Source organism: Tachysurus vachellii, chromosome 21 (genome assembly GCF_030014155.1).
Source record: "Tachysurus vachellii isolate PV-2020 chromosome 21, HZAU_Pvac_v1, whole genome shotgun sequence".
Taxonomy (NCBI): Eukaryota; Metazoa; Chordata; class Actinopteri; order Siluriformes; family Bagridae; genus Tachysurus; species Tachysurus vachellii.
This window is the reverse complement of record NC_083480.1, coordinates 13,614,700-13,625,103: the sequence shown is the minus strand read 5'-3', so window position 1 is coordinate 13,625,103 and position 10,404 is coordinate 13,614,700.

The following is a 10,404-nucleotide window of genomic DNA, read 5'->3' as shown; positions in this document are numbered from 1 at the left end:
AAGTGATGATGGAGGATTTGTTGTGAGCAAAATTCACGATGCCCCAAACTGCAGACAGAACAGTTAATGACAGAATTGCAAAAGTTTTAAAAAATCTTGTTTTATAACAAATAATCAATATTAAATATTAAATATTAAATCCAAAGCATTTCTGCAAACAAAGGCAAAGTGTAAGTGCAGACAGTGTTGTTTATGATAAACCCCATTCCCAAGATCTAAAACGTTTTGGGACAGTTTCAATTCTTTTGTGTGTTTTTTGAGATGAAAACTGGCAACCCTGATTAAAGATATCTTTCCTGTGTCCATATTGTTAGTGACAGGACCAGCTACATCAGCAACAGTTAACCACATTGGGGATGTGGTAGTTTAGTGGTTAAGGTGTCGGTCTAACAATCTCGGGTCCACCAAGTTGTCACTGCTGGGCCCCGGAGCAAGGCCCTCAATTGCTCAGATGTATGAAAAAAAGAGATAAAAATGTACATTGCTCTGGGTAATGGTGTCTGCCAAATGGCATAAATGTAATCTGAAAATTAGTAGCTATAGTTGATATGCAGTATGATGAGAAACTCTAACAACTGCCTGTTACTTAAAAAAATACACTAAACTGTAGCCAAGTCATGATAGACAACAAATTTTGTTTTCTCTCTCTCTCTCTCTCTCTCTCTCTCTCTCTCTCTCTCTCTCTCTCTCTCTCTCTCTCTCTCCTAGACCCTGGTATTAACATGGATGTTGAGTGATTAAGTTAAGCACAAGACCTCATGAATCACATGCAGCTAATGTTGAAGAATTTATCATTGCAACCTAAGAGATAGTTTCATCAAATTGATCAGTGTGAACTAAAGAGCTAGTACAGTTCACTAATATATACTGCACCTTGGAACTAAATAATGACTAAACGCTTTTGTTTAAGAATTCATTCATTCATTCATTCATCTTCTACCGCTTATCCGAACTACCTCGGGTCACGGGGAGCCTGTGCCTATCTCAGGCGTCATCGGGCATCAAGGCAGGATACACCCTGGACGGAGTGCCAACCCATCGCAGTTGTTTAAGAATGATTTTTCTTAATAAAAGGAAATAAACAGAAAATCCTCTCTTATGTATCCATCTCTGTATGTATGTGTGTGTGTGTGTGTGTGTGTGTGTGTGTGTGTTTATGTGTGTGTGTTACTGTTTTTTCCCTCACCTTTTATCACAGTGTGCGAGTAAAGGCACAGAGCATGTGATGTAACAAACCTGCTATGTCTTTGTCATGTCCCTCAGGGCAAAGTCAAATAATTTATTTGCCATTTAAACCAAAGAGCAAGAATCTGTGCGTGTGTATATAAGTGTGTGTACTGTAGGTAAGAAAGAGGAGGGGTGGAGCGAGTACTAACAGTGTGTTAAAAGATAAGTCCCTGGGCAAATAACCACAGGAATGAGTGTATCCTGATTTAATGTGGAAAAACATAACTTCCTTAACCGGAAACCCATCACTCCCGGCTTACTGACAGAGGGGCTGTGAGGAGACAGTGTGTGTGTGTGTGTGTGTGTGTGTGTGTGTGTGTGTGTGTGTGTGTGTGTGTGTGTGTGTGTTTATGAGCCTGTACTGTGCATGATGCAGCTTGTCAAAATGTTGGCTTTTATTGAATGCTTCGTGTGTCTCCTGCCAGTCTCGGCTACTTTATCTTTGTCTCCTACAAAGTAACAACATGAAGAACAGAAAATGTGTGTCTAGTGTTTTAAGTGTTTGCTTATGAATGAGTGCCAGTAAGGGTGTGGATTCTGTTAACGGCTTCATGTTGAATACCATAAACACAGCATTTTCCCCTCCTGCAGAAAATCTTTTTATTTTTATAAACAAAAAATACAGTTTCTTTGTTTTCTTAAAAAGTCGTTTTCATTAGGACTCACTTAACGTTTCTGAGTTAACAGAATGCATGCTGAACATTACATGTTGAGGAAACGTTGGTTGCTAGAACATTCTGCAATGTTTTCTTTGTGTTTTAAGCCTGTGCTTCTTCTAGCAGGACTAATCCCTTACTAGTCCATGATTTGTTTTATTTACAAAGCCTTAAAGACACTAATTTGCAGTTCATACCAAAATGGAGTCACTTTTGAAATTACTCCACTGACTTTATTCAGATTTAACATCATTAATATTAACATTAAAATGGTTTGCTTCTCTTTCTAATAACAAGAGAACATGTGGCTGGATGAAGCAGATCACATGAACGGGCTTTATGCTATATTACAGTACGAGAAAAATGTGTTGCTTGTTTTAGCAATTTATTGAAAATGATACTAATTGTATATTAATGTTTTACTAATGTGTTTGCAGGGAGCAGTTGTTTTTAAATATAAAAACTGAAAGTGTTTATGGGTAAAATACGTGTTGTGCTGTGTGTGTGTGTGTGTGTGTGTGTATGAACAGTTGTTAAGAGTTGACAATAGGAATACTGGTAGTAGATAATTTAGCTGTCTGGCTTGTCGCTGAATATAGGCTTGAGTAAGGAGTGGTTTATTTCGTTTCCTACTTCAGTCTCTTATGTAATATAACTACTGTCTTTATACACACACACACACACACACACACACACACACACACACACACACATATACACACACACACACACACACACACACACACACACACACACACACACACACACACACACACACACACACACACAATTTCACTCCACTTTGGCAGCTGTTATGAATTCAGACTACAGTACACACATATTTATACTAATGCTTTAAGCATTAAGTGCAAATAAATAATTTTTTTTTTTTTATGAAATGAAATGAAAATGTTACACTTTTTGTAACCAAAAAATGTCCATTATATTTTGGCAGTTTGTTTGGACAGTGAATTTTTTGAATATTTTGCTTCAACTTCATGACAACTCCAGATTTAACAAAACATCCATTAAGCATGTTTATTACACTTTATCCGCACTTCAGCATGTAGGAATAACTCTTGCTGAAGGTCTGATTCTCTTAGTAAAAAAAAATTAAGTATAGAATCTGGAAGGAATTTGTTTCCTATCTGAGAGATATTGAAGTAGATCACAAGGAATCTTCTAGATGTCGTTGTTGTCCTCCAGATGCCCTCTCTGCTCCAGGGATGCCGTATCATGGCTGACCCTGTGCTCTGACCCCAACCTCTGAAGCTGGGATGTGTGAAGAAAGTATTTCACTGTGCTGTAATGTTTATGTGACAAAATAAAGGCTTCATCTTCTTCTTCTAACTTGAGAATAAGAAAGATTTCACAAAGCACTACTAAAAATTATGATTTTTATGGGTATGGGGAAAAAAAATATTCACTTATTCAGTCAAGTCAATGTCATTCGAAAGAAAGGGTTCTCCAAGAGTTATAACTTTTAAAGCTGTGGATTCCTAAATGGTTCCTGTTTGGATCCCTTTCCTACAAAGAACCTTAAAAGATCCTATAGAAGAACAATTATTGGTGGAATTCACTTCCATTTGTTTATTAGTAAATACACAAATTTATGCTAAATGAGTTGCAAGTCTACTGAATAATTTGAAACCTTCTGAAAGGAAAATGATCTCTGTGGTTTACTTATCATTTAAGGAAGAAGACTCCAGTGTCAGCATTTTGTAATCGTCTGTTTTAAATTCTCATGACAAATGATGTTGTGATTTCTGGGTTCTTTGTAACATAACAAGCTGTTTTTCAGTCTTAATAATTTCACGAGGCTGGAAATGGAACTACTGTTTATATTTGCTATTATTTACATGATAACAGGAAATAAATTGTTTGGTTTCATTTACAGTTGAAAATTTGTTGTGGTAATAAAAAACCTCAGGATCTAGGAAAAGAATTAACTTTAGGTTGGTAACAGTGACTGCTTTACATGAAAGCACATCATACCAACCTGTTGTTGATCATTTGCCTGTAACAACCTGTCATCCTGTTGAATTTTATTCCTTACTTATTATTTATTAGACCGGTATTCTGTGGTCCCAGTTAAACTTAAAAATAAGAGCATGTGTTGGATTTGGCAGAAAATGTTTAAATTATGTGAAAATATTGCAATTTAAAACCTAGAATGGATTTCAATGAAATTTGAAATTTTATTACTTTTTTTGTTGTAAATATTGAATGCCTTATTTCCTAAGTTTGTGGATACTGCTGGAATTTCCCATTGGGATTAATAAAGTATCTATCTATCTATCTATCTATCTATCTATCTATCTATCTATCTATCTATCTATCTATCTATCTATCTATCTATCTATCTATCTATCTTAAAATCTTACTGACGATGCTGATACTGACTAAAGCGTTCACAGAGCTACAGTATGTTGATTACGTTGGTGATATTGAACACAAATTCTACTCTCTTAAAACAAAAACAGTCCCACCTCAAAAAGGAAAGAACCTTTAGTTTTACAATTTGCACCTGCACCTGTTGCGTCCATTTTAAATGCATTTCAAATAAACAGTCCTTCAACATAAACAGAGATTAGCTTGAAAAATGCTAGACTTCCCCTTTAAGCATTTGCTTTAGGGCTTCTGTCAGTCATTAGCTTTAATCTGACATCCTACTGGTTATTGACTGTAAGGTTCTTATCTTTAGCCTCTTGTAAATGCTTTGTCTTCACTGAGAGTTTTGAGTATACTGACTTCCTTACACAAAACAAGTAGTAATAAAAAAAAAATGAAATGAAATGAAATAAAATAAACGCCTGTCAGCGAACATTTCATCAGAGTTGACATTAATGCTCCAGGCAGATTTATACTCATTTAATATCAGTCACTGTTGTCATACAAATGCCAACAATAACAGCAAAACACTGAACATCAAACAAGTCACTAAATTAAGTGCTTAAGCAAAAACTGACAGCTTCTGGGTTTCTGTAATATGATAATCTGGTTCAAATTTCAAACTTGGCTCTCAGGAAGTGCCGCTAAAATGTCTGTTGATTGAAAACTTTCTCTAACCAAGCTCAGTTTCTCTTATTGTTCTAACTCCAGAAGTAAAAAACATCATCATCAGGAGATATTTTAAGATCAAACATCTGAGCACCATAAAGAAGTGCGGTGTGGAGGTAAAAGCTTCCTCCCAGACTCCTATTAGAACACTGCGTACTGGGTGAGGCCTTTTTTGCACTAAGAAACCTTTTAGCCCCAGGTGAGGACCTGATTGGTTAATTGCCCTGGGAACCAAACTGGCATGTGGATTTGTTCTGACATGTATTTTACTCAGCAGGATGAGTATGAGGGATGTAGAACTTGGCTTAAGGTTATGAACATGTGAAGTTTCAGTGAACACAGTTTGTCGGTTATTTGTCGCATATATTGTTGCGAAAAACTAAAAAAAACAAAACAATGGAAATTCAAAGAAAATGACATATCTGTGGTCGATACATTGGGATGATTGCATGACAGCTGACTGTGAACCTACGCTAAACAGAGATGTTGTTATGACGGAGTCTCTTCTTCAGCTTCGTGCACAGAGAGATGATGGTGTCTGGGATTTCACAACAGGGTTTGACGAGCGACTCGGCTTAACTCTGACCTGCAAAGGCACCTTGCTACTTCTGGATCTCCTGTCGCCATGAGACCCAATCGGGTTTCGGGAGAACTGGACAAGTGTGCAATCAAAAAACAAAGGGCTCTTTTCATGACTTAAATGCCTATTGTGATGCTAAAAGAGGGAAAAACATTGGCTAATTACACAGTATTCACAAGACACCTTAAGGCCTTTGTCTGCCTGGTCAGGATTGATTGAGCAGGGAGGGGGGTTGTTATTTTACAACAGTTATCTGAACCTGCTTCACTTCAAAAGCAACCGAGGACGAGAGAGAGAGAGAGAGAGAGAGAGAGAGAGAGAGAGAGAGAGAGAGAGAGAGAGAGGGAGAGTGAGAGCGGGAGGGATGGTTTGGCAGTATTCAGACTTTTGCAAGACTGACTGATGTGTCTTGTGAGGTTGGTCTTCTGTACATTTGTTGCTCTCCTCATAATACTGAGTGGCTGTATGAAAGACTTTTCATTCTCTTTCTCTCTCTCTCTCTCTCTCTCTCTCTCTCTTTTGCTCTCTTTAAAGGTATTTATAGACACTTTGTGGATAAATGGTGCGGCAGCAATCTCTCAAAATTCCCCCGGTCATAAGTTATGCCATCCTTCACCTGACTGTCTTGTCGTCTCAGATTCATCCTTTTCATCTCAGACATTTAACCTCAAGTGTTTGCCATAATACCAAACACTACCGGACAGTAAAGGACGAGTCAGTCAAGATAAATTGACACACAATGAATGCTGAAACTATTTTATTTTAGCTCAGCTTTATTTATGTGGCACTTGTTGAACTTGTTGAACAGTACCAGAATGTGGAATTATACAATAAAAAATATTATTAATGTGTAAGTTAAGCTAAATTAAAACAAATCAATCATACAATTAAATATATACCAGTGAGTGAAAAGGCTTACACATCCTTAAGACAAATTTGCTTCACAGAGCTCCATTTATCACAGCACAAACAGTCAAGAAGTTCAGATATTAACAGTGAATAAATTCAGAGGATATATGGTTAAGAGTGTGTATAGCCATTTCTGAATGACCCACATGCTCACAATTACTGTATTTATTCTTGTGTAGTTTTGCACTTTTGTCACACAATATGGTTAAATTGTTGATCACTTTTATTAGGTACTTTGCCCAGAAACTTTAGAAACTATATATATATATATTTATGTGTGTGTGTGTGTGTGTGTGTGTGTGTAATATATTAATAAAATTAATAATTTCAAATTAAAATTAATACTAAAGTTTATTAGAATTTAAAATATCATTACATTGTCTCAATTCAATTACACAGTTATTTGATATTGATTAAATTGTTTAAGTATAGCTCTTTTGACTTGAATCATTTTCGATAATTGCCTTGTGAAAGCACCATCAAAGTTACAGCAGGCCGATTTAAGAATCTGAGACGTCTGAGATGCAGTGACCTTACACCCTAAAATGATGAGGAACAACGTTGTATAAGAGTATGAGTGTTGAATTTTTATATGGAATTGGCTAAAGTTGAATGTACGTCTTTATACAGAGGACATAATGTAACATAAGCCTGCAGCAGGAAAGCAGGAGAGTGATCGGAAGAGTTCAAAAAGGCTTTGAAGATGCTCCAGGTTAGAGATCACCTGAGAGAGAGGGAGAGACCGAGAGAGCACATGAAGGACATTTTACAAGAGCACTAAGTGGTAGGTGCAGCACACATCATAAAGATTGATGTGAAGATAAAGCTAGTCAGAAAGAGAGACAGAGTTTGGGAGAGCAAGCAGGAGGAAAAACCCATCCTCTGTGCATTAAGTGGTGTACAGGAATTGGCTTGCCCAGCAGGGATGAGGAGAATAACCCAGGCGCCAGCTCCTCTGCTGTACATCTGGTTGGGTGCTTTGTGTGGCCACGGGCTAACACCCTGTGTCCCTGCAGCCGCCGACCCCTTACACACGTTTCATCAACAGGAAACATACCTCTGTGAGCCAAAACTCTGGTATTTCACAAATTACAATTTAATCATTCACAAATATCAGAATGGTAACATGGTGTGCATTAAGACATTAAAAATATAGAATGATATTAATTTCACTATTGTAACTAAAGTCTTGTTCTTATCAGTTATTGAATGTTGCAGGTATTTTATTATTAATTTATTTTTAATTTTGATGCTCAACAGTACAACTTCATAAAAGTGAATGAAAGATTAATGAAAAGCAAAAATTTAAATGAAAGTGTAAAAGCTATTAAAGTCATGATTTCATCCTGTCGTTAGCACCAAAAAGTCTGAGGCCACACCGAATTAACAGATTTTTTTTATTTATGAAATTTTCTTCAACAGAAAGTATTGAAGTGTTGAAAATTTCAAAAATGTAAAAAAAAAAAAAATAAAAATAAAAAAGTTTAATACTTATTATGCTGCACTATTTATAGGTCGCCTATTTAAAATTAAGAGTAAAATAAAAATAAAATAAATAAAATAAAATGAATATCAAGTGATATTCCAAAAAGACTAAGAAACTCTGAAATTCATGTAAGTTTTTTACTTTTCATTTAAGTTTTTCCTGATATTATAATATGTAAAGAAAAAATGTATTAAATTACAGAAAAATGAAAAATAGAGGCATTTCAATATTGCTCTCAGATTGATTCAGTTCAATTCAATTCAAGTTTATTGTATAGCGCTTTTTACAATAGACATTGTCTCAAAGCAGCTTTACAGAACATAAACATAGAACCGAAGGTAAACATAAGGAATAATATAAAGAATTAATATAATAAAAAATTCAAGATTATTATTAGATATCTATAGTTCACAATGTGTATGTATTTATCCCCAATGAGCAAGTCTGAGGTGATTACTTTTTTATTTTTGGTTGATAAATTATAAAATAGTTTATATACAGTTTTGTTATTTTTATTATTTCTCTCTTATCCATTAAAAAAAATCATGAATGTTGCTTAAGAGCATGTTAAAGCTTATGAAATCATATAGAAAACACTTTACCTGGCCAGTCCTGATTGCATGGGTCAAGTTTTTTGAGCATCTTTTATGAGATCATTTTGGTGCACTTAAAAATAAGAAAAGCTTAGGATGAACTGTGTAACTACCACTGTAGATTTACGAGGCCGGTGTTGAGTCTGACAGGATGTAGCTGATTCAGTGATCAGTGATTCAGGCTAATGTTTATTGATGTGGTTAGCTTCGAAACTCGAGCAAGATACACAAGAGGATTCTGACTGTATGGCTTATTGTATGTGTACTGTGTACTGGCATGTCTGTGTTAAGATCTGCAGTGGTGTGAAGCTTAATTTCTTTATTCTTTAAAATGATAGATATATAGTAAAGTTAAAAATATGAAGTCTTCTTCTTCTTCTTCTTCTTCTTCTTCTTCTTCTTCTTCTTCTTCTTCTGAATGTATTACATCTTGTTGCTAATCTGTAACTGTATTTATCCTGATGGCTGGGTTACTTGGCCTCCATTAGCCAATCAGCTTTCAGCATTCATTTCACTGATGTTATCACTGAAGTATGTTAGGGTGTGTTAAGATATGGTTTCTTTGTTCTGTGTGACATGGGCAGTTCTGTTTGTTCCACTGGAGTTCTTTACAAAGTGTGCTTGGACCCCTTAGATCTCTTCTTGTGGCTATATTTATTATATACTCTATTCTTGTTTCTTTCACTTTTTTCACATCTGGTAATTAAATGACTATCGAGTTTTCAACTAAATGTAAACAACATGAAGCTTATTGTTAATTGATGATTGCTGATTTTTAGTGGATTATCTCTAAACTATAACTTTATTTCCTTTTTATACTTTATTTCAATTGTCCAGCTTAGGTGCGTTGACTATTATCAGGTCAACTAGACATAATAAAAGAACATAAAAGAAGCATAAATGATGCCACCGATGCCTTCAGTTCAGAATTATTGAATAAAAATAGTCCTCATTTCAAATAATATGCCCATTGTTTAATTGTATACAGTAATATTCTGGATAATAATCAGCACCACAGATTTCTGTTTATTTGGATTGTTCACTTTTTACTTCTTAGATTTAATATATTATTTACAGGCTATTAACTCAACCTCAGTCCCATCTTAGCTTTAAATTCAGTCATTGTAGACTCTATTGATGCATTTTATGACATGAAAGAAATAGATATTTGTATTATATAGTGTCCACAGAGTGTATAGACACTATAATTCTAAATGTATATACTATATACACTATATTTTATATACTATAAAAACAGATATTAAACCGAATACGTGCTGTATATTAAATAAAACTTTTTTTTGTGCATAACTGGGACTTACATATTAAAGTTCATTATGTGTACCTTTTATTGATCTATAATTTATAAATCCCAGAAACAGGTAATAGTACAGTGTAAATTTATTGTAAGTTTATTGTTTATTGCGCGTCTACAGTATATTGGACTATTCGTATACATAATATAGAATTGTTCAGCACGTTATGATTAGAGCATAGTGCTTTACGTTTCTTCTCTCACTAGTGTGGTATGCAAAATTAATTAAACCTAACTGGATCTATTAATAAACTAAAAGGTTGAAAATGGGCTGGACTTTGCAGTAATTGCTGTCCATCACTAGACTTATGTGCAATTTTCTGTCCTGTAGGCGTTTAAAGCACACAAGCGTGAATGTATGTTCGAGATTAAATGGATGAAGAAGTCATATACAGCATGTGTGCATATCTGCTGCAGTAATGTTCAATTAAAGTTTATATTCTTTACAAATAATGTTCTGCAAAGGCTCCACGGAACCTAAGATGAAGTGCAGCGTTGCGATAAATGGGCGTCGACCTTCCGCTCGCCTCCTTCATCTGTCTCTGACCGTCGCTCAGGTCTGCACCCCTGAGGTGATT